Raw genomic sequence first — 5,970 nt, 5'->3', positions numbered from 1 at the left:
AGCACATCATTATATACCAGCTAGCCCAACTTCAGTAACCCTACAAACGTCACTGCTGTTTAGTTTCCTGTCTTCATTTATGTTGGAAGTGATAGCAGAGCTGTACGTTTGAATTTTTTCAGAAATCTGTCTGTCAGAACATGCTATGTTATGTTTAGAAGGAAGGTAGCAAGCTAACTTCCTGCTAACTTCTAACTCTGTTAAATTTCATAAAATTCTGTTTTCATGGATGCCTGGATGTTAAATTTAATTGTTACACCTGGTAAAACAGCAACACTGATCATTTTATTAAAGATGAAAGAATTTAGACAGTTTTTTAACTCTCAGTAGTGATGGGATTTCCGGCTCTTTTTAGAGAACCGGCTCTTTCGGCTCCCAGGCGGCTCTTCAGGTTGTTTTGTTGCTTTAATTAATTTATTATTAACAACAATACAAAATTATAAACAAAAGGAATTACTAATGTAAAAAAGAAACCCATGGTTTTATTTATATATGTTTATATATAAATATATACGGTGGCCCCTAGAGACAAAGCACGTACAAATTACAAAACACATTTCTAGCGTTAACTGAACTTCCAAAACAGAGCTACCTAGACACTTAAATTACACAATTGAAAGCATATGTGTATTGTTTGTGTATTTATATACAAGCACTCATATATATTCAAATAATTTTAAAAAAATGTTCATTTACATTTTACTACCACACACCAAAGCCAGTCGTTGGTACTTCCTGGCTTGTGTAGCCACTAGGTAACAAACAGCTCAACACTGCCCCTTAGCATCCTGGAGCACTTCTGTTGTGTTTTGTACGTTTTGGAGTTTGTACGTGCTTCGGGGTTTGTACGTGCATCGGAGTTTGTACGTGCTTTGTCTCTAGGGGCCACCATAGATATACTTTTATTTTATTCACTCCACATAAAATGTAATAAATAAAATCATATAATACAAAAACCAACTATTTACATTTCAACTTTTAACTATTTAAATTTTCAGCTTTTTCCTTTCAAACTAATTTAAAGTGAAACAACACAAAACACTGCAAACCACAACACAATTAAATGTAAATTAAAATATGAAAACAAAAAGAAGATGCACATAAGATAAGATAGATAAGACTTTATTGATCCCACAACGGGGAAATTTTTGCGTCACCTCAGCTCAAGTACAGATATATGAAGGAAAATACAAAAATACAATTAAGTACAATCAATGAAAAAAAAGTAAGATAATACACTATATACAATGGTAGCATACACAGTATGTGATTATGGATATAGTTTGAAAATATGGAAATATGGAAGACATAAACTATATAGCTTGGAAGGTCATGGAAGGTCCATTATGCATGAAGTGGTGACCGTGATGTTCACAGTGTCCAGTGACTTATGACATCGTGATTGAGGAGTTATAGAGTCTAACTGCTGTTGGGATGAATGATCTGCGAAAGCGCTCCTTCCTGCAGCGAGGGTGTTTCAGTCTCTGACTAAAGGAGCTGCTCAGCCCACTCACATACTCATCCAGTGGGTGATATGGGTTGTTCATGATGGATGTCAGCTTTACTAACATCCTCCCCTCACCAACCACCTCCACAGACTCCAGGGGACATCCCAGCACGGAGCTAGACCTCCGCACCAGTTTGTCAATCCTGTTTGTCAATCCACATTCTCTGTCATATGGGCCTGCATGAATAATCCTTCATCATCTGCAACTGAAAATAGTTGTGGATGATTACTATACCTTTCTAATGTGACGTTGTTGTCCCTGGCTCTCTTTCTCTCTCCCTCCCGCTCTGTTCCTGTGCTACTGCGAGTGTAACTACCGCCCCTATCATTACTAGTGGGCTGCGTCCCAACTGCCTTTAAACACACAACAGTGCAACCTGTTCTAAAAAAAAAAAAAAAGCAGCCTTGACCAGAAAAATCCTGCAAACTATAGACTAGAGATGGACCGATCCGATATTACGTATCGGTATCGGTCCGATACTGACCTAAATTACTGGATCGGATATCGGAGAAAAATAAAAAATGTAATCCGATCCATTAAATATCACGAAAGCACCTCACAAAACTTGCAACACGCCGTAACTCACCTCAGAACGTTAGCACGTCGGAGCAGTATGCATCACGTGATAGAGCGGCTGTGGCATGCGGGACCTGTCGGTGGTCTGGATAGCATGTGGAGCTTCGCTAGCAACCCGGCATTTCATCTCCGACAAAGTTATCCCCGAGAGAAGTAAAGCAAGTGTGTAAGTCCATCTCTGAATGTTTGTAAAGCATTCCTGCGTTAAGCTTAACGAGCGACTGCCTCTTCTTGCTGCTACTTCAATCATGAAACTGCTTAACGATCAGCTGATCGGCTTTTCTGTCGCGAGTCCGTGTCTCTAGTTTGCTTTTGGCCCACTTTGCACCAGAAAGAGGAAACCAGCGGCTGAACAACAGCAGCACGTTTAAGCTTGATCAGCTGTTGTTAGAATTTATTTAATATTACTTTCTACTCGAGGATCTTTTTCTAGGTAGCTGACGCTGGTAACTGTGCAGGGGCGGATCTAGCAAAGTTTAGCCAGGGGGGCTGATAGGGCATTAACAGAGAAAAGGGGGCACAAAGACATACTTTTCTTTCTTATTCTCATTTAAAATGTCGAGCTTTTAATAAATAATTATCTGAATCTGACACCCAAAGTTTTAATTTGATGCAAAATGAATAGAAGTCAATTACTGTATATAGTAACTATTAAGTCTAATATATATACCCTAGTAAGCTATAGTACTTTTTCCTTTGGGAAGGTACCATCTGTGCAGTCTGCAATTTTGTTGAAGAAAGATGTTGAATCTATTTAATATTTTAATATATTGAAAAATAATTGATTTCTGTGCATTTTTTTTCACACTGCATCAAATTAAGGTTGATTACGTCGATTAAGCATCATGAGGTGGAGCGTGAGGGGTGGTTCCCTATTTTTTATTTATTTATTTTTGTTGTTGCTGGGAGTTGGAACCCTATTAGTTAGGTTGCTTAATATTTATGCTAAGTACTCTTTAAAATACCAGAATAGAGAGGATGGTGTAGGTTTAAGTTTATTAGATTGATCAGTATTGCTGAACTATGAAATATTTTTTTTGCATACAGGTATAACAGAATAGCTTTAGTGTAGTTGTTGTTTTAAACTTGAGTATGAACTTATACAAAATGCAGCAAGATATTTAAAAAACAGTTTTGTTGATTAAAAAACACTATATCGGATTCATATCGGTATCGGCAGATATCCAAATTTATGATATCGGTATCGGACATAAAAAAGTGGTATCGTGCCATCTCTACTATAGACCGATCTCCAAACTCACATTCTTATCTGAAGTACTAGAGAAAATTGTCTTTTTGCAATTTAAAGGCCTGTTTAAATACAAATAATATTAGTGACAAATTTCAGTCTGGCTTTAAACCATACCACAGTATCACTGTAAAAAATCAAACTTGCAGTTGTTGAGCTTACAGTCATTTCTTTCACAATTCAACAATAAAAGTTCAGTTGGCCCATAAACTCAAATACATTAAGGGTTTCAACTAATCATTTAACGTTTTGGAGCAAAAGTTGGTCTCAGATGAAATTTATTGCTGGCAAAATGAATGAATTCAAGTTTTACATGAGTTGAAGCTGTTGGCGCCTTTCTGTGCCTGAGTACGCATGCGCATCTCATATTTTGGATGCTACGGGGTCTACTTTGCGCTTTTGCAAGGACTGAAAGCCACCTGCCCGTCTGCCTTAATGAGAACGTGAGGCTTTTTATACCAGGAGCTGGATAGATCGTTCATCTCAAGTTTCTAAAGGCAAGTAATGTTTCTTTTATTATATCAGACAGTATATGTTTGAACAGTCTCAATTTGTCTTTTAGAAATATCACAACTGAAGTTCTTCGTATTTTTCCGAAACTTAGCATAGCATTACTTTCTTGGCTAAGAAGCCTTGTGGCTAATGGGTATGTGTTTACTATATCATTTAAGATTCCATGTCACAAACTACGTGCCATGTCACAAAGCAATGAAAATCCGACAAACTTCGCTACTAAAGAGGCGCGCTCATATCTGACAAGCCTCCGCGACACCCCCTATGCGTATTTCATGAAGTGCAGTCTGTGGCCGCCATACCACCGAACGAAACAAAATAGGCTGGCTCACTCATGACCAACGGCAGCAACCCCCCGCCGCTATCCATCCATCCATTCGCTTCCGCTTATCCTTTTCAGGGTCGCGGGGGGTGCTGGAGCCTATCCCAGCTGTCATAGGCCCCGCCGCTATTTAAATAAAATAAAATAAAGTTCGGGGGCGCCTGCTGCCATGTCATTTAATTTGTTCGAATCACATTTAGCCAATAAAATGTGTGCTTTAGTTTCTGTGTCAACGGGGTGGTGGAGTCCTCATGGCCAGCGAGCTCCACTAAATGAACTAAATGAAATATGAGATGTGACAATATAGTTTATATCGATATAGTCTACATTATCATTATACTCGTGGAGCCGCAAGTTTGCCTCTCTTTCGTCCACTTTTGTCTCTACGCTGTGTTACTCCGCCTCTCTCCTTCACTGAACACAACTCCCCCTCCCCCATCGCTTCACCTGCAGGCAACGACAAGATGGACACGGCAGCTATCAAAGAGGAGCTGGTCGGTAAAAAGAAAACATTTGAAGATTACTATTTTAGTGCTGTCAGCGTAAAGTTAATGCCATAACTGCATTAACGGGGCAAATCTCCGTTAACTAGTTACCGCGGATCACCCCGTGCGTGGGGCTGGGTGGCGTTAGTGAGCTAACCGGGCTAACGCGTTGACGCACGGCCTAAAATCCTTTCATCTCAAAAATCGACAGTCTGCCTTATGTATGAATTCTGGTTGTGCTTACTGACCTCGAACCAATTTTATGTGGTACACAGCTTAAAAAAATATGTCAAAAAATGTTTTGGTACGACTTTGGTAAGCTATGAAGCTGCACTGCTTGATGGATTGTTGGAGCATTACGGCTACCGAGGAGCCTCGCAGAGTGATACTACTCTGCTTCAACGTAATATTACCATATTATGTGTGTAAGGACCATAAATGGCGCCTGTAAGAGACACGGTTACAAAGAGGATTTCAAACTCCAGGCTGTCAGTTGCGCAGTAGAACTTGGAAACAGAGCAGCTGCAAAATCTGTCTTTGTTATTATGCTCAGCATCTTTTATTTTACATTTTGACTGCACAATTGTGAGCTTTTTGTTATGCACAAAACAACATTGTTTTGGTTTATTTATGGAGCACCATTAATAAATGCACTGATAATTTAAACAGATGCTTCAGGAGTTTTATCCCACTCATACTCTCAATCCAATGTTTGTCATTCTAAGTTGTAAAACCAATCACACAAAATTATCCTTGGCTTACATAATACATCCCAGTATACTGTTGGTGCATTCCATGTAGAATACAATTTGTTAATAATAAATTAAATAAATTAAACATTTGATGTAATGTATGTTTTGTAAATTATTTGTTTTACTGTGTTTCACATGGCATTTTACAAGGCAGAATCAGCTCACTTTAGTGAGCCAAAAAAATTAGGACAGGAGAAAAAAATTCTTAAGTAATGTCAGGAAGCTGGTATTTTATTTTAAAACTAATTGCTATTTTTATTTATTTAGAGAATTAAAAGCCAACTCCAGACCACTGCTTGTCCTGATTTATGAGGGACTGATGAGGAGTTGGTAAGGAGAGGAATCAGAACAGGAGTGCCTGCCCCCCGCCCCAAACACATTATCAGGTAATGTAACTTTGGTAATTTGAGATTAATTCAGGTTTCTTTTGAATTGTTGACACTGTCCTCTCCTCTCTTCTCATTATAGCTTTTGTATGCAGTGCCAGTTCTGCTCTTTTGTCTGTTCAAGCCAAGAAGTACTCTTAAGACATCACCAGCTACGACATAGAAGAGGATTTCATTTG

At 38.7% G+C, this 5,970-nt stretch overlaps 1 long non-coding RNA gene across 1 annotated transcript; it reads left to right on the top strand.

The window, feature by feature from the left end:
• Positions 1 to 4,436: 4,436 nt before the first annotated feature.
• Positions 4,437 to 5,962, top strand: LOC146573509 (uncharacterized). Its single transcript, XR_014892546.1, has 3 exons — positions 4,437 to 4,662; positions 5,673 to 5,791; positions 5,874 to 5,962. It is a non-coding gene; the product is annotated as an uncharacterized LOC146573509 (long non-coding RNA).
• Positions 5,963 to 5,970: the final 8 nt, after the last annotated feature.

The sequence above is a fragment of the Mchenga conophoros genome, linkage group LG5 (genome assembly GCF_057382185.1).
Source record: "Mchenga conophoros isolate Kocher_MC1m ecotype Shallow Benthic linkage group LG5, M_conophoros_male_GT1.1, whole genome shotgun sequence".
Classification (NCBI taxonomy): domain Eukaryota; kingdom Metazoa; phylum Chordata; class Actinopteri; order Cichliformes; family Cichlidae; genus Mchenga; species Mchenga conophoros.
This window is presented reverse-complemented; position numbering and strand designations above follow the sequence as displayed.